This window comes from Athene noctua, chromosome 18 (assembly GCF_965140245.1).
Source record: "Athene noctua chromosome 18, bAthNoc1.hap1.1, whole genome shotgun sequence".
NCBI lineage: Eukaryota > Metazoa > Chordata > Aves > Strigiformes > Strigidae > Athene > Athene noctua.
In genome coordinates, this window is record NC_134054.1 from 11,155,771 (window position 1) to 11,175,466 (window position 19,696).

Sequence of the window (19,696 nt, forward strand, 5' to 3'; positions counted from 1 at the left end):
TGCAGAGACCCATTTCAATGTTGGAAGAAACATTTCATGAATGTTTTCAAAAGTGGTCGTTGACTTTGAGTATTTCAATTTCCAACACAGCTGAAGTGTAGTTTTTAAAGACTGGATACTTGGGACCTCTGATAGCAGGAAACCCAGCATCCTTAGGAATCTGGGTAAATTAAGTCCCTGCAAGTCCTCTGTGGAAAAAAAAACCCCAAACCTTTGATTAACTCTAAGTGCAGGCAGAGGTGGTACAGCTTGAACATGTTAACATGGCTGCAAAAAAAAGACCAAGTGAAGGGTGAGCTTAATTCAGCTTCTATTTTCTGCTTCCAGAGATGTAAAGTCTTGCTGAACAGCCGTGACCATGCTGCACGTTAACCGAGGAGACACAAGACACAGTTGGCAAAACACGTTAGTATCTTCCGCTCTGATAATTAGTTTAGTGAAAAATTATTGCATTATGTGTTTGGTTTCACTAGAGACCAATTGCAGTCCTAAAAAAAAAAGAAAAGCTCACATTAGGTGCTTTTAATAAGACAATAAAGTCTATAGTGTTTCCAAACAAGAATTAAAACCCATTCAGCACGTGAGTAATTAGCACAAGTCAGGTTGGAGGCCAAATGCATTATTTAGTAATGGAATTAAATTTGCTTAGAAAGAAGCCCATTAAAATCCACAAAAATGCGTAAGTGTCAAGGCAATGTATTTAAAACATACTGTAACAGAACTGCTAACATTGCACTAGGATGTGGTTCAGGTTTTAGCAAATACGCCCCCAGTCTTGTGGTCAACGATGGAGATTTTACTCCAGCTATGCAGGGAGAAATAATCCTAGCAGAGCCATATTGCACAGCAGGTGTTCATCTCGCAGATGGGTTGAAATCAATTATCAACACTGACTGCTGTGCCATTAGGCAAGAAGTCTGAGATCCTCCAAATTACCCTCAGATTGTCCATATTTGCATCCTGAAGAGCCACTGGAGATAGTTTTCCTGGTACAGAAAGCCCTTCCCTTACAAGAACAACCTGTCTTTTTTTTCCAGGAATGAGACACAAAGCTGTATTTTCTTACATGCTATTTTTTTTAAGTTTTTCTTTGTGGCATGGGCAAATATGCTTATCAGTACAAATGATTCAGAAAAAAATAGACTATGCTTAGCAACCTCCAGCAAAACTAGCAGAATGCACTTGACAAAACTTGTGCTTTATAATGAAATTCCTATGAAGGCATTCAGCACTTAAAAAAACTAGGACAAATTATGCTGTAAAGAGTAGAATATGGGAATGTGGCAAGGAGCTTCATCTTATATTCTGGCTTCAGAGGGGTTACTTCCAGTTGACAGCAGTGTAAATGAGATCAGAATAAGACCCATGCCCATCAGCAGAAATACAAAGCTGGTTTTATAGAAGAAAAAAAAATAAATAGAAACATCCCTTAAGCAGGTTCATGTGTAGGGTATTCTGAGAAAGGAGGTGGAGTGTTTGCATCTCTGCCATGAGTACATTCAGACCTTCTCTTATATGGCAGCTTAAGAAATGACAACAATTTTGGAGCCAAACTACCAGCTCAAACACACTAGTGACTTGCCAGCTCATCCGTGTGGTAATTCTGCAAACCCAGTGATGCATGTACCATGCATCCACAGTACTAACAGGACCATGATCATTTCCATAAAAGTCAGCCAGCAGTGACAAATGGAAAACAAAACAAAACAAAAAAAAGAACAGAAGCAAGAAATATGGCAGCTCACTTGCCGCAGAGACTGGTGGCTCTGGGAAGAAGAAAGGATGGCTGCTGGTCTCTGGTGTGAGATGAGGTTTCCTGCAGACCCCTCAGCTCTGGGGCTTCTCCCGGTACCTTCTCAAGGCTCACATTTCCATTGCAAATCAGCAGCAGAGGTGGGAGTTAGAAGTGGGACCTGGCTCTCCCCAGCAGGGCTTACAGATAAGCACTTGCTGCAGTGATTTGTGTTTCCAGGATTTGGACATATTCCTGCCTCCCTGGGATAGCTGTGTACTTTCAGAGCCAATTTGCCTGATGGAGCAGGGATATCCAGATCTTCCTTTTCTTCCCTTTTGCTTTCCATCTCTGCACAGAGGGCAGGAGAAGGGACTGGGTATTAGGTAGAGAAGGGCGATGCTCCTGCAGCCACACACCTTGGTCCCAGAGGGGTTTCTGCCGTCACAAAACATACACAAAAAGGCAGAATAACTCTGGCCTAATATAAAATTCAAGAAGTCCAAACAGCTCAGGCTGTTGGCATCTTTATTTGCAGCCTACAGTCAATCTTATTTATTTCTCATTCAACTATGCCAGTGGATAACCCAGGTTGGGTGGGCCACCCCTCGCCCTTGCCAGACCAAACCCATGCCCAGGGCTGCAGAAAAGGGCTTGTGTGTGCATTGCCAGCCCAGCCCAAACAGCTTTTGCTCCAAATTCACAGCAACACACCCAGACACGGGGATTTCACTGCAAGCTCTGAATAAAGCTTAAGCACAAAACAGCCTGACAGTCCTGAAAGAAGTCAGTGATCTAAGGAAAATGGGTTTGTAGGTGATGCAAAGCTCTCCGATTTACTCTCAAGCCACTGAGCCTCTTAATATCTTCAAAACCTATTTTCTCCTCTGGGGTCACAAAGGAGGCTGCATTTCCTGGAAGGCAGCTTTGAGACTCCAGGAAAGCCATGACATTAGGAGAGGTCCTGCCGCAACCGCTTGTAAAACCAGGAGATTGAGCTCTGTAGTGTATTTGTCCTCCTTTCAGATGCTTGCCCTTGTTTGAGCTGGCCACTGCAGTGAGGAGCCATCCCACCAGTGACACTGAACTCCCTTTTTTCCATCTTTGCCCTTCAGGCAAGTTCTCCACAAGGAAACATCATCTCAGGGGCCTTCTAATAATGTCAAGCTGGCAGCAGCTAGACTAGGCAGTGCATGGTGAGATGGGGAGGTTGGCACTCCACACAGCACCCCTTTGGCACATCAAGTCAAAGTCTCATCTTCCATCCAAGCCCTGGCTCCCTGTGGTCCCAGGAAAAGCTCAGAGATCTGCCCAAGTCAAAGTGGCAAAATCTCAAGCTTTGGACCAGAATTCATTGTGGTCATAAAGGCATTTCACCATCTTAAGAGACAGTCTGTTTTTTCTAGCACCTAACCTGTTTAACGAGGGCCTTGGAAATTTGACCAAAAGTGAGTCTGTGGCCTGCAAAGCAGTTTTGCATCAAGAACTCCACACACCACCGAGAGCCCTTTTCCCAGCAGTTGTTGTAATGAGTTCAGCCACTGTGTAGCTAATGACTGTCACACACTAAAACCCAACCAGAATATTTGGCGGGGGAGAAAACTAGACATTTCCATTGTCATCGTTACTGAAACAGAGACCTGTGAAGGATTACTTGCATATTATGGCAAACTTCAATTGAAATGGGCCATTACTTGCCTCATTAATATTTCAAGTATGTTTGAATGCACTATGGCAAAAATACATTACTTTGAAACAAATTCAGATAGAAGGAAAAAACCCCACGAACCAAATTTCATTACATAATGAACACACACTATCCTAAGTCATCCTGAGATTCAGCCCAAGAGGGTCAAAAATCAAACAATCCTGGTGTTCTACTTATTTATAAGGCAAAATTATCTATTCATTTAGGAAAAAGCAATCATGCTCGGTTAGACACACCAGAGAAGCATATGAAAAGAAAAATGGCTTTGAAGCTGCTCCTGATATCAAGCCTAGACAGCTCGAGAAGAAAACTCAATCCAGGCTTCTTTTTTTAATTTTTTAAAGTATACATTAGAAAGTCTATAAAAGAAGTGGCATGAATTGGCAGTTTTTTTGTTGCGTAACATTTTTGAATCTTTAAGAGAACATTAATGCAATACAGCTCATTTTGCCAGTACCCACGCACCTTGATTTGAAAACAATTCCCAGCTAAAGGTGTTCCTTATGAATTGGATATTGGCAGAGAACCGAGTAGATGGCACAGCCTTACTGCTCTCCCTCTTGTCTCTAGGTGGAGCATGGCCTACCAGTTTTCCAAAGGTACAGGATAGGAAAGTTATCCTTCATTTTAAAGTTTTGAACTCCCAATAATTAGGCTAACTTGGGTAGGGAAGGCTTGTTACTGACCTTTATTTGTTCATAATGCCCATGCCTGTTATTAAGACCAAGTGTTGGAGAAATAAGGGATCTCAGAGAATCCAGCTCCATGCTAGGCTCAAGGTTTTCATCTGAATTTGGACAAAGCCATAGGTATACAAGAGGAAAAAATTATCCAGGTATGGAGAGAAAGCACAACCAGAGTTTTCTGTCATCACCTGGAAGGATGAAACTCCCTGTTCTGGGAGGTGGCAGCTGGAACCAAACCTTCCTGAAAACTAGATTTGCCCCCAGATATGATTTTTTTTCAGCAAATAACTGACAGTTCAGCCCTATCACAGAGCAGAGGTGAAGAAGCAGCTTCCTCCACACATGAGGTCTGAAGAGACTTTTCTGAAGCTAGGGGGTTAGTTTCTTGGGACATCTATTTTCTTCTTTTTTTTTTTTTTTAACCATCTTTTTTTGTTAAAGCTACTATTAATGGGTGATGAGCAACGTCAAGCTGCAACCTGATGATTAGGTGAAAACTGAAAACCCCAACTCTAACATAAGCTTTTGCTGCAGTGGAGGATGGATAGAGGAATTAGCAGTGTGGTTTGTCCACTCAGGAGTTTACCACCTGATTACAGTATTCTCTGGTTGAGAGTTGGAGGAACTCATTAGTATTTTTAATCAAAATATTCCTCACCAGGATCATAATTATGTTCTCTAGCCCATCACTCCCACCCTGCTCCTGCTTAGAGGGCAATAACTCTTATTTTCATCCATACATACTCTGTATATACATTATCAAGAGAGCTTTTTGTTTTGTGAAGGCAGGAACATAAAAATATGGCTTTTGAAGCTAACAGATAGCAGCTTTCACTCCACTTAAAGCCCTTCACATCAATAAACCCTTTTCCCTTCTGCTGGGCCCATGACAGCCCAGCACAGCAAGGTCCTCAGCTGCCCAGACAAGCCTGGACCTCACAGCAGCTGAGACCACTAGACACAAGGTTTGCTACCCCAGTTTAACCTTTTTCCTCTAGGCAAGAAGCTCACCTGTGGAGGGTCAAACTGGAGCTCCAGCAGGTTCTCCAGCACCGCAGGGCATAGCAGGACCTCTGCTGATGCCTGCAGAGGCTCCTGAGAAAAATCAGGTCTCAGAATAAGATAAATTTCAGCTGAAAAGCATCAATACTAGAACAGAGAGGAGGCCTCTTACCTGAGCTGCTGCCCTCCTCCACTCAGCAAGGCAGGACTACTGCAGCTCTACCTAACCAGAGCAAAAGCCCCCCACACATCCCTCACTGCTCCTTCACCTTTTATAGCCCCACCGCCTCCCACCTCTTCAGCACAAACTAAAGCGGCCAAAGCCCCACTGGAGCCTGAAAGCAAACCCAGGTCCCCACGGCAGGCAGGCAGGCAGCAGCCCTGGGGAGCGCAGGGGGTGATGCTGCCAGCCCTGGGCATGGGGGAGCTCGGGGCTTTGATGGGGGCTGGGGGACGCAGCAGGCGGAGGCACCCCCCTGCGCTGCTTCGCTTCGTCCTTTCTCACTAATGAGACCCACTGTGCAGCTCCAGCCCTGAGCAGAGCCTGCAGCGGCCCGTGGGGCAAAGCTGTCTGTAGGGAAGTAGTGTCTTCTCTTTTTCTGCACCAGGAAAAATTACTGTCCTACATAGAGGCATTGCAAAAAAAACCCCAGTTTCCTTCTGCCCGCGTTGGAGTGCTGCCTCTTGCTGGAGCGTGTCAGGCTTAGTTCCATCACTCTGTTCTCAGACATGTATTAGGTGCTGTTTACACCAGCCCCTTTCCAAAAAAGCAATTACTGAGAAAAAAATGTTTTAAAATGAAAGGTTTACTATGTCCTGATTTGCCCAGTTCTTTGCTGTGCCTGTAGCTTAAACAATAAAAACTAACAAATAGCAAATATCTTAAATATATATATATATATTTTTTTTTACAATAGAAATTCACAGACTTTAATACAGGCCCGTTTCTGAGGTTAGCATATCCATGGGAAAAGTGCTGTCTTTCCAACGTGCCGTACAGACCCTGTGCTAAGCACCCATAAACCTGAGAGCTCATCACTCGCTGCCCTGGGCTCGGGGTGTGGGCATCGCCGCCATGCTCTGCACCCAGAAATTAAATGCTTTTAAACTTTGGAGTAATATCACAGCTACTTCTGCCAGGCATTCAGAGCAAACTCGCCTGCCACCTTCTGTTCCTGAAAGGATATAACTTCCATGGAAGAGTATTTTCCCATTTTTCTTTGGGCAGGTTTGGTAGGTCGGGATCAGAGAGAGGAGTTTTTGCAGGTAGGGGCTGATTTCTGGCTCCCGCACGCCCTGTGCCAGAGCCTGGGCTGCAGCCACAGCATATAAATATGGTAAGCAGCAAAAGCACTTGCATTTCAGGGCAGATTTATGAACAGAAGGAGACAGATAAATGATGGGTGCCAGGGCCGTGGCTTCCAGTACTGATACTGAGAGGTATTTCCCCCAGGTACATTTGATGGTGATCGGAATTTCCTGCCAGAGAAAGCCCAGGCTGGTTTGTTTGTGTTACAGCAATGCAAAACGACAGCCGCACATGGCCATATGGCTCAAACCTCGGTTGCCTTTAGCCATATTGATGAATCACAGTGTTTGCTTTGTGATGGACTTGTTTAACCAGGCAGGAGTAACCTTGAGTACCCAGGAAAACTGGGTTACCTTTGGGATGTGAGCTGCAGCCCAGAAACCTGCTCGGCACGCGCGGGAAAGGAGCAAGGAGAGCGGATACAGGCACGGGAAGGCAAAAACCAATGTGGCATTTTCTCTTGTCCCCAGACTTGTGACTGAAGGGATAATTGAGAAAAATAATCAAGAACAATGACTGCTCGACAATGGTGGCAAATTGGGTTGATACTCTCAATGCTCCTCAATTAGTCTGTACAGATGCTAATTGGAATAGTTCCTTTCTGTGGCTCAGTCAGCACAAATCTCAAAACCCGAGATAGTTTTTCTTTTTCTGCAAGCCATCTGTCATGCTAATGTATCTTATTGCTGAGAGTTGATGCTTGTTTTTTTTTTTTTTTTTTTTTTCCTTTAGCCCCATTACAAAGAGAGAGAGCTGTGTTTCTCCCAAACCCAACCCTGGGCTCCTCCATGGGTGATGGTTTCTGTACAGAAAACAGCAGCTTTCACATAGCCCAAGATCTGTGGGCTGCTAAGCCTTCTGTGGGGGTTATTAATATTAAGGGAATCAGGTCCCCTCCTGCAACAGGGGCCTGCACACCTTGAAATTGCCCTGGAGTTGCAAATAAGACCCTTAGTTGATGTTTCTCTTTCCTGGGGATTGATTTATCCTGATGCCTATCACTGCGTCTCAAGGCGCATTTAATGATTCATACCCTTTAATAATGCAAGCAGATATGAGGAGGTCTTCATCTTCCTGAGACAGGCTCTTTTAATAATAAAAAATATTTTCATTTGTTTTCTTTTCAAAATAATAACAGGAAAACTCAGGGGGATTCTTGGTCTTGGTACTTTCTTAGTTTATAAGGAATTTTTTGAGCTCTCTCCTCCTGCCACCCTCTGATCCTCAGCGAGCTGCTGTTGGATGTGGGAGGATGCACTTATCTGCCCTTGTACGTGATGGACAATTTCTGTCCCATCTCCCCTTCTCCAGCCTTTGTCATGGAATTTGGCCGGGTGGTTTCCCTTGATCCCCTCCACATTTAAGCAGGAACAACCCGCCTTTAGCTGCCCAGCGTTGCAACCTGGCTGATGCAAGGCAGCTTTTAGTAGTGCTGTATATACTAAGGGGTCAATTCTGTCCACACTGAAGCATTCAATTCTTATCAGCAAAAATCCATGTGCTATGCGTAGCTGTATCCCCGAGGTAGTTGCAGAGGCCATGCAAATCAAAGTTCAGCTGCCAGAAATCACACCAAAGAGGTGTTCATTGACATCTCTCTTGCCAGAATAAAAACTGTTCCATTATAATATGATAAAGTTCCTGTCCTAGAGCTATGGACCCAGAGATGGGCAGGATATTCCCCGTGCCAGACTCTTTCTCCTTTGGGGCATTTGCTCCCATTCTGCTTTCCCATATCCAACAGTGTAAACACTGAGTATCCGCGATGTCTAAGCAAAGGCAGGAGTGCAATACCTATTTCTTGAATGTCATGAAAACAGCATTTCTACAGAGCAGAAAGTCCAGATACACTGAAGTTTTCAGTAATCGCATGTGACAGCATCTGGCAACCGGCACCTGACACCTGCATCCTCATGTCACCCAGGGTTTCCTGCCAGACCTGGTACTCAGAGCCACCGACAAGTGGAAAACACAGAACAAAATCAATTACTCACCTCCAAGATGCCCTCTATGGTGTGTGGGGCAGGAGCGGTAGGAAGATGTGCTGGAGGGCTGGTGAGACCACCCATGCAGGGTTCTCAGGCTTGCAGGAAAGCTTTTGCCTGGATATATCCTGCTATGTTTTTGCCACTGTTTTCCAGAAAGTTCCTGATTCTTTTTTTTTTCTGCCAGCATAGGACTGGGTGCTGTCCTCGTTTCCTCCTGCTTCTCCATACTGGTTTAAGTGGCTCTTTTGCTTCTGCACTTTCTGCTTCCTTTTTTCCAAGCCCACACTCCTGTTTGGCTTTGTCTGCTCAAAGGTTCTGCATTTCCCCCGTTACTGTACTACTTAAGTGGCACTTTAGTTGTCCTTCATTCAGCCCTAAAGCTCTTTCATGTTGTATTCCCATTCACAGCATTTTTCCCTCTCTGCTAAGAATTCATCAGATTTTCAGCTTTTTCTTTTTTTAACCCTTCCTTCCTAATAAAACGTGGTTTATGTGGTCTGTCAGCAGTGCTGGCTCTGTGCATGTTTGTGCATCTGTAACTTCGCATGATTGTTGACCTGTCGGTCTCTCTCCAGACCTTTTGTACTTAGAGCTGTTTCAGTTTGATGCAGGAGACAAAGTCACTGCAAATAGCTGGATGGAAGAAGATGAGGATGCTAATGCATCTTCCTGGGAGGAGGATTGCTGTGGGAATACATCTCTGCCATACATCCGAGAATCCACCACAGGGCCATCAGAAACCAGGCTCAGGATGTTCTTTCACTGTTTGTGAAAATATTAGTTTCCCTAACAAAATTTTTCACATCCCTCCAGTAGTCCCGGATTTTCTGCTGATTCAGCAGTGTGACTGGTTTAGGTCAGAGCAAGAGCATCTGCGAGAGATTGCACTGTGGCAAAAAAGGGGATGCACGGCAAGGGGATGGTGATGATGTTACTTTCTCTTCGGTCACTGCTTGGTCCCAGAGCAACACTTCATGTCACTGACCGAGTGACTGTACCCTTCTTTGCCTGCATTAATTGCTCCAGACACACACACTCGTGTCACTGTGGCAGCAGGTTTTCCTGATGTTAAATGGGTTAATTTCTTTCTGCTCTTAAACAGTATTATATGTATATATTTTTAGCTGAGCTTACTCGAATCTTTGTTTGGTGGTTTTGTGTTTTGTGGTTTTTGACTTTTTGTGGTTTTGGTTTTTTGTTTTGTTTTGGTTTTTTTTTTTAATATTTTTGCTCTGGCAAAATCCTGATACCTTGTGGGAGTTACATTTGAGTGAGGACCCTGAGCTCTGCTTTCACTATCTGAAAAAAACCCCCCACCACTTTCTGGAGAAGCGTCATTTTCAGAGGACAGTCTCTCCAGAAGGACTTCCAGCTCCTTTTCCAATAGCCTCTGTTCCCAGAAATGAACAATGGGGCTCAGTGTCACTGCGAAGCCTTCACAGGATCACTGCAGATGGGAAAAGCAATTTCTGGGATATACTCCGGGCCTTCCCGGGCTGCTGTTTCGCCGTAGGAGCAGGAGAGGGTGCTGCGAAACAAGCGGCGGGGGCTGCTGAGCTGCTGCAGGGAGCGGGACCCCCCCCAGCCCATCCTCAACCCCTAAAGAGCCATTTTCTCCTAAGGGGGAGAACAGTTAAAAAGTCTCTCTGTAACACAGCTTTGCAGCATCCCAGTGATGGGCAGTTCAGGGTGGAAACTGCTCCACACACTCATTGTGCAAGATTTTTAACTCAAAAAGAAAAAAAAAAAAAAGATGAAAATGTTCCTAAAACCTAAATCTTCTGCTTTTCAGCTATTCTGTCTCTGGAATGAATGGTAAACTTTACAACCTGTTGTGTCTTTCATGAAGGAAGAATGGGTGGGGATACTCTTGTGGCTGTTATTTAATTATCAATCCCTCCCTGGGCCAAACGCGAGTGCTGGAGGGGGCAGAAATGTTGTTCACAGCCATGTCAGGCCGAAGGACCCTGTCAGGCCGCTGCTTGGTGATGTTCCTGTCCCCTCCCGTCCCAGCGGTGACAGCACCCCTCAGCCAGGCACTTGGCATCCAGGTACCCTGGTGCAGTTTGCAAGGGAAAAAGAAATGTCATGAATTTTCAGCGCTGCAAAGCAGCATAACCCGGGCAGGGAGCAGAGGAATGACGCTGAGACCCTGCTGTGTCCGTGGAGCCTGGCTGCTGGCGAGCCCACAGGCAGCGACATCCCTTGGGCAGGGACAGGCAGGAGACCCTGTGCCCTGACACCAGAGGAAAAGCTGGTTTTATCCCAGCTTTCACTGCAGGTCTCTGCACAGAACCCGTCTGGAGCAAGAAACCCTTTGGGGTGTGAGGGGAGGGAGGGCCCAGCGGTGGCGGTTTGTCGATGCCGGGTGCTGTCACCCAGCCCTGCCTGACACCCGCGCTGAGAGGGAGTCAGCGAGGGGTGCCCGTCGCCATCGGGGGCTGTGAGCTGCCTTCGGGGCATCGCGCTGCTGCAGCCGCGGGCGCAGGCGCATACAGAGCCCCAGTGCAGGACTGCTCTCCTCGGGGTAGTTCCCAGGGAACCACCCTGGCTACTTGTAGGTATTTCAACCCATGGGGCTTCTTCCCTCAGCCTCGTTAGTGAAGGTCCCTCAAGTCGCACCCGGTACAGATTTGAGCTGGCTGTCAGGAGTGCAACCTGCTGGCGAGGGGCTCTGCGGGAGCTCTCGGCATCCATTTGGATCATCAATATTTGGTGGGATGCTGCAGAAGCCACCGGTCTTCCCAAGGCTGCTGCTGAGCCTTGCCGGGTGCCCAGGACATGGCGAGCACCCCGAGAGCCGAAACACCGGCACTGAAGCAGGGCTGAAGCCAAGACAAGGAGCTGCTCTTTAACAGTTGTAACTTTTGGGTGGATTTTGTCCCATTCCAGCCTCTTCTGGCCCAGCAGTGTCTTCGTCTGCTCAACTGAAGGGTCCTTTTGTGTCCAGTGTCTTCTGTGCTGTGACCTGTGATCTCCCCAGCTTCTCTCTGATGTTTTAAATAGCCGGTGTTTGGTCTCATTTTCATTCTAAATCCTGAAAAACTTTAACTCCATCACTGAGTATGAAATCTGGACCATACTTCCTAAGGGTTTCTCAATCCCCTCCATTGGAATTACCCTCACACCCTTACCACAGGTTACCCACTGATGGAAAGCCATTGCCCCTGGGCTGGGATGTGCAGATCCTTCAAGTGCTACTGGTGGGCAGCGAGATAAGCCTGCTTCTTCAGGCTCCTGGGGATGAATTTGGAGATGGAGAATGAAATTGCTTTAAATGAAATAGACTGGAAGAGCCGGTGATGGAGGAAACCTCCTCAGGGAGAAGCCCACAATGTCACTGGTTAGAGATGAGCCAGAAGGTCATAAAGGACAGCGTTAGGTTTGTCCGGTGGGAACACGTGCTGGATCAGTGGGCTCACCTTCAAACATCCCCGGCTGAAGGTCTCCTAGCCTGACTAGGACAGTGAAAGACGAAGTACACATCATTTATGTGCCAATCTTTTAATTGATTTGCCTAAACAAGCTCTGACCCTTCCAAGTTTAATTGTTACTCTGAGCTAAATGAAACCTAATTTATTTTCAAGCATTTTTCCTGACATCTTAAAAAACCCAAGCAACCAACCAACCAAAACCCGAAGACCCTCAAGCAAATGGGACAGGTTGACAGATCTATTTTCACCTTACTTCAAATTGCATTTTAATTTTCCCAACCTCTTGCTACCTGTACAGCTCCAGCATGGAGCAGGGAAGACAGCTGTCCCTCGCTGGCTGGAAAAGGGTGTCGTGCATGGAAAGGACAATTCTATCCCCAACAACAACAAATAACCAAACCCTAGCACACAAAAGCTCAATGGCATGGCCTGGAACAAGGACAGACGTGGTCAAAGAAAGGAAATAGAGTGTCTTCCCCCCATTAATGACCCACTGATGCCTGCAGAGGAGGTGCTGGCAAGAGTCCGGCCTCGTGCAGCTCGGGCTGGGCTTGGTGCTGTGAAACCCTCCTCGCACACCCCTTCCTCTGCAGCTTCAGGGCATCACCTTCCTTCTCAAACAAAGGCCAGTTGGACCTAACCCTATTTTTTTTTTTTTTTAATTCTTCTCTTATTACAAATGAAGCACCAGAAAAATAGGAAAATCACAGAATCGCAGAATCATTCAGGTTGGAAAAGCCCCTCGGGATCATCGAGTCCAACCCTCAGCCCAACTCTACAAAGTTCTCCCCTACCCCACATCCCCCACAGCTCATCCCAACGGCCCTTAAACCCCCCCAGGGATGGGGACTCCCCCCTCCCTGGGCAGTCTGTTCCACTCTCTGACCACACTTTCTGGGAAACATTTTTTCCTGATGTCCCGTCTAAACCAGTAAAATGTGGTAGAAAGACCCATTCTTTCTAGCTCATTTTTTCCTTCCGGCTCTGTTTCAGGCTCCTCATTTTTCTGGTGGTGCAGGTCCCCAAGACAGCCCTGACATCTCTCTTATGGCAGTTTCTATAAGCAGCTCCAATTTCTGTTGCAGTGGGAACACACAGCCCGGCACTGGGGAGGGAGCATCCTGCCAAGAAGAGCTCAGTGCCAATCACCACGCAGCGCAAGCGAAACGTTAAACCACCAGAAAAAAAAAAAAAAACATTATTAATTATCTGTACGTGTACTAAGGGTAACACGTTTCATCCAAAGTTCCCAAAGTACCAACATGCCAATCAATAATACGGTTTCTGGTTTATAAATAGGGAAACTGAGAAAGCCAAACCGGAGTTTACCGCAGAGGTGTGTTTTCCTGCGGGCTGCAGCCCCACACACGCCATGGGTCAGTGCATGGCGTGGTACCTGTGGGGTAACCTCTCAGCCCCATCGGAAGCAGCTTTGATTTGCCCCAAAATATTTCACTGGACCAAATGAAAATTGGATGTTGCTCCTAAACACGCTTATACACACGCTCTAGGTACATACTGTGAGAGGGGCTAATGGCTGGGGTACTTCTTATCTTCTCCCCTCGTGCAAAGCAACTCCCAGCTTGCTCAAGAGCCTTTTGAGAATGATAATTGGTAACAGAGGCTTAGAAAAATGCAAATATACCAGAGCTGATGGAGGGGGGAGAAAAGAAAAAGCCCCCAGGAGTGTGGAGGTGGCAGTGTTATAATCTCAGGCTGTCATCGGTTTAACGTTATTAAACAACTCCTTAAAATAGCAGCCATAATTATTCCTATATGGAGCTCAATCTGGAGAGCTTTAAGCTCTTTCTCTCTTCTCCTGCCTCGCTCGGCTTTCCTGCTCCCGAACTGGGGGTTTGAGGCCCCGTGCTCCTGGCAGAGGAGCGTGGGACCTGTCTGTCCGGCAGCAGGACTTTGCCCCGAGGAGACCCAGGCATCAGCCCTAACCCAGTTTCACCACGCTCAGCTCTGTTGATATGAATGTAGTATTTTTTGTTGCATTTTTAATTGCAAAAATGTATTTACATGAATAAAATACAGCTCAATTGGGGATATGACCTACTTTTTATGGAAACATAAAACAACTGTAGATTTGTGGTTTTATTTCATTTATTTCGACTCCTCTAAGTCAGATAGAGCTGCTGAAGCACATCATTAGGAAATCCACAACTGCCAGGCTGCTTTTTCTGTAAACAATCACATTCTGATTGAAATGACTGGGAGTTGCTACATTTCTGTGATGCAGCCTTTAACCTTCAGATCAGTAGAGCAATTCTGACAGTACATAATTTATATGGAAATAAATAATTTGATGGGGATTTTGTACATCTGTGTTCTGCACTGCTAGAGAGACCTTCTCTGTTTATCTAAATTATAAATAATAATACTAAATAATATATAATTCTATTGTCCTGGACAAACATGGGTCATTCCAAAGTTTGTTAAGTGCAGCAGGAGCTGGAGCTGCTCTCTCAAGAAATAGACCCTGTAATTCCTGCTAAAATAAAACGCAATTTGCTTTTCAAGGGTAAGTAAGAGCTTTCACTCAGATATTTGAACTTGTCTAGTATTGAAGCAAGGCAGCTTTAAAAGCTATGTTATTTCAAGGTAAGATGTTTGCTGGGCACAACTCAGCCTCGGCAAGTGCCATGGGATGCTTCACTCGCCCCTCACAGCAGCCTTTGATGAGCCGAGCTGGAGAGAGATTAAACCAGCATTAAGGCCCACACAGCACTCAGGCCATGGGTTTCCTTATCAGATATAAAGAAATGAGCCCGACCTGACCTGCACTGACGTGACAGCAGGCTGAGACCGGACACCGCTCTCCTTGCTCGTGTGCGTGACACTGAGAGTGTCCCCTGGATTCAGAAACGCCCCACTTCCCCGCAGAGGTAGAATCACCAAGCTCACCTCCAGAGAAGCTGAGTGACATTTTGGTACGTGTTCAAATTAGCTGTTATTAATTAAATAACACCTTTCAGCTTTCTTGGCAGATTTTCCCCCTGAAGTTGCAGCGGGAAGCTGGCATGTGTCAAGATGCCAGGCAGCTGCAAGAACCTCAGGGTTATATTTTCATGAACACGCACCTCATTAAGGATGTTATCACTATGGGAAAATAAGAAATTTATGGTCATGTCTTCTTACTATTTCCTCTTTTGTGCCTTCCAGCTCCTCCAGCACAGAAACCACTACCAGGTGCTTTTAAACGTGCCCATGAAGACAGTTCTCATTCAGCAGAGCTTCGCTTGGGCTTAATTTTGGCTCCGATATGGATCCTGCTGGAGCCCAAGGGATTTCAGCACGTGCCTACACACTTTGTTGATTAGCAACAGAGAGTTGAATCTCAGGTCTGGGGATTTGTCTACATGCAAATTTACAGGTGCTTGATAGTTGTTGGGACTAATTCAGGTAATATGGACACTGTTCCAGACAGAACCCAGGCGCGCTGGCTCACGCTGCCCTTCGAGCATCCATTTGAGCAGCTGCAAATCTGAATGGGCCCAAGTCATCAGACACCTTCTCTGCACCCCACTCCGATGTGGATTTTCCTCTTAGAAAAATGAATTCATGCTGCCCTAACATTAAAGATTTAAAGCAGCTGCATCTCATCACAGCCAGAAGATTTATTGGGAGCCGATGACAAAAATGATGGCTTATTGGGGAATAACCTTGAATGCTGGCACTGCATATTTTCAAGGCATATTAATCACAATTTATGTGTGAATACTTCTCCTTTCAGTGGAAATGGAGAGAGGGGTGAAGCTTGGGGATTTTTGAGATGGTTTGATTAGAAATGCCAGACAGAGCCTGCAGAACACCATGGTACAAACTGCTCAGGGCTTGAAAACATCCAGTCAGAGCCAAGGTATTCCTCAAATACAGCCCTTGGGATAAGAGTCTAGCAACAAGAGTTGAGTGGGGCTGACCTTTTGGCTGAAATACTGCTTTCCTTCATTGCAAATTGTAATCATAATAAAAAAAGAATATTTCCCCTACAAAGTTTGCTAGAAGACTGAACTGGCCAGAGACTCAAAGATGAAGTGGTGTGATAACAAGAAGGGTGCTGGCACGGTGACACGACATGCTGAGAGCAGCTGCCGCAGTGATGGACACCAGGCTACAGGACAGCAATGCTGACAGCATCACCTCCTCTTCATCCAGCTCTATTTTCACTGGAATAATTTGTGGCACAAGCCAGCATGACTGGCTGGCTAAAGCCTCTTCCTTGTGTCACCTGCGGGGACATGGGGGCACACTGCTCAGCACTGCAGTGCCCATCACTGAAATCAGTGTGACCTGGGCACATATTTTGCTGATCACACATTTTGCAGCCATGCACAGGGCCAGGCGATGGGCAGTCCCACGCTGTCCAGGGCCACCTCGCCTTTCCTTTCGAGGGTTACATCTGGGGGGCTGGTTTGTAATTAAAGATACACAGGGTAATTGCTGCAGCCCTCCCCTGTCCATTATAACCACTGCCCACTGAGGACACCATAACCCAGAATCTAAGGTATATAAAACCTTACATGAAGATAAAGCAAAGAGGCAGCTTTTCCCTTTCCATAATCTACTGTATCCATGGGAACAGGTTGCAATTTGATATCTACACAATAGCAACAGACAGAAACCCTGCAGTGCATGGAGGAGAGGTCAGCTCAGCATCCTGGCCATGGCAGCACCCAAAGCGCTGGGGACACCCTGCTCCCCACCCCAGGAGTCACAGCTTTAATGTGTGCAGGATGGCTGTGGTGCAGCCAATTGGCAGGGAAAAAAAAAATTAAAAAATTTAAAGAGCTGATGTGGTTCTCAGAGAGGGAGAGCTGGCAGAGCAACCTGGCCCATGAAGCAAGGGATGCTGCAGCAGGGTGAAAGAGACCTCAACCTAAAACTGAACAAGAAAAGTGAGGAGGGAAAATGCTGTTTTTTTGTAGTTAGGTGTGAATGTCAATCTTCTATGGTGGGAAAAAATGGCAAGTAAATAAGTAAGTCTCATAAGGAAGGAAGAAGAAGAAGAAAATAAATATCTCTCAGCTACTTCTCATTAGTGGAGAAGTATTTATTTGGATGAATATTCAGCCTATTCTCACAGCATCCCCACCACAGCCATACGGGTTCTGCACAGCTAACAAGCTATCAGCAGGGAGGAATAAGATTGTTTAATTTCTTAGCACACCTTAAACAGCCCATGGGGCTAACCCACATTTGGGAAAAATGAATACACAAGCCTGACAAACAGTATTAATAATGTAACACAAGGGCTTGCGAGCAGAGCATTGTGTATTAGAAACCCCCAAGCTGTGTACACCGGGCGTGAGTCAGCTCTTTGCCCTGCCACAGTGATACGCAGCTGAAACCCACCCTAATAAAATACTTTTGGGATTTGCTCAAAGCTGATGAAAGGGCACAGGTCTTCAGTCTGGTGTCCAGAAGAGGCAACAAGAAGATTCATCTGCGGCTTCCCAAGCTGCAGGGATTCGGTCTCACCCTGCCCACCTGAGCAACAGCTCCACGCCATCCTCTTGGGCAAGAGCAGGACCAGGTTGCCCCAAAACACTGCCCAAACCTCACCTCACCACAGCAGCAGCTTCACCAGTAGCTGAAACAGTTCAGCAGTGCTCTTGGTCTGCATCCCTGCCGAGGGAGTTACTGTCTGGAGTGGGGTCTTGCCACACCTTGCCCTTCCCCATGGCTCCCTGCAGCATGGGTGCAAGGGGAGCAGCACTGGGGGGCATTTCAGCTATACCTATGTGCAGATTTATATATATAAAATGATGTTTTTTTCTCACTATGCAAGTAAGTGCTCTGCAGCCACAAGCTGCTCCAGCACTAACTAAGGGAGAACACTACCCAGCACAGCCTTATTATTCCTGGCTACTTAATTACTGCTCATGACTGGTCTCTAATGAACCTCTTGCATCGGTACCTCATGATTCAATAAGGGTTTCAGGACACTCCTAACTAATGGGCAAATGGAGCCTGTTTCCACCTGGGCCCCATCAGACCTGGGGCCATGGGAAGGATGGTGTAAGGGTGCAGCGAGGAGATCGTGTCCTGGGGGTGGGATGGGAGATATTGGCAGAGAGGAGCTTTCATGTTCTGGGAGACACAGGCCACAAAATGCCTCTCTGGGCTTACAGAAAGTGGATTTTATTTAAAAAAACTCCAACACACAGGGTGGGGGGTGGCTCTCAGGAGTTCCCTGAGAAGGTCTCAGAGCACCCATCTTCCTGACCAGCCTCCCCGAGCTGTGTGGGTTGGGGGCTTGCTCCTTCCACGTGCAGCTTCTTCGGTTACCATCCATCCCTCCCAGGGCCATGAACCCCCACATGGCACCCGGGCTGCGGGGGGATGCGTGTGCTGCGTGGGAGGCTGATGGCAGGGACAGAAAAAGCTTTGGTCCACTGCAGTCCTGAGCAGCACCAGGGAGTAGTGAACTGTGCATGGATCAGGCAGCCCTGGGATTTTATTTAACCCTTAATCCCAGTAATTTGCTCTAACACTATAGTTCAAGCAGACATAGCCCCATGCACAGAGAGTCTGACACCAATTAGTCATTCATGCAAAACGAGAGGGTAGGGTTTTTTTTTCGCTTCTAAGTGCAAACAATTTTCTGTGAAGTGTCAGACGAGCAATTGCCTTCCTACGGGCCCGTGTGGGTGGTGGCTTGACTCATCCCATCGGGTGAATTTGAGGACTTCAGTCTCATAGGGGTTAAACCTCTAACTTAATGGCTGGTTTATGCCCAAACTCCACTTTTAAATTATTGCAGCCCAAGCAACAGAGAGAAAGAACATCATGGGAGAGAGACTAAAGGAGGCAACAGAGCAGCGTTATTCAAGGAGGGAAGAATGTGGCCTAACAGAGATTAAGGTGGGGTGAAACCATGCCAGATGCCTAGAAGAGGCGTTTAGATGATGAGCAGGTGTCCTAAGGGGTACTACATTTATTCACTGAGCATTTATTGCTGTGGAGAACATCACCCACGCTGATGATGGGTGATGCTCGGGGCAGAAGGACATGACAGGCACCACCTTGCCCACACCACACTCGTGTCTCTGTGCCTCAGAGGCTCTGGAGAAGTTTCTCCACAGTCAGTGAAGGTGTGATACTTGTGTTTAGAGGCCCACAGCTATCCATGCTGGGAGCTGCTACCACGCCAGGACTGTCAGAGGGATGGCAACACCATCCGGCAGCACGACCACTGTCGCCTGTGCTTCACTGAGCAGCCCATTTTCCTGCTCAAAACTATCATTTACTGAACCAACAGCAAACACTGTTTTTGACAGATTTCTTTCCACAGTCCTGCACTTATGAAGGGCTTGTGCTCACTGGGTGAACATCTGAACTCCCAGGCTCACAAGTGCAGCCACATGATGACAATCTCCCCGGTGAATTAAAATAATTACTTTTCTAAATTGCCCCTAGACTCTGCTAAACCTTCTGGGACCTGGAGGAAGGCATGAAGTTTTTTTTTTTCCCATCTTCTACTAATGTAGGCAGACATTTTAATTTATAAAATGAATAATTCTGTATTTAATCAGTACAAAGGAAAATTCCACATGGGGACAGGGACGTCTCATGATGCTGCACAGGATTAACCACACTAAACGACTCCCTGGCGTGGGGGAACGTCGCCATGTGGGACAGTCCTTGTGCCTCTAAGCATCAGCAGTTTTTGGGATCCTGAAGGTTTCCCTTCCAAGAAGACAGACTGAGGATTCATCAAGGGGAAGATGAAAAGGCAACTGTCTTTGAGCCACCAGAAACCACTAACATCAAGCCCAGCAAACTAGACTGGGCTCTGCAAATGCAAGATCAGCGCTTGTGAACTCCAGAG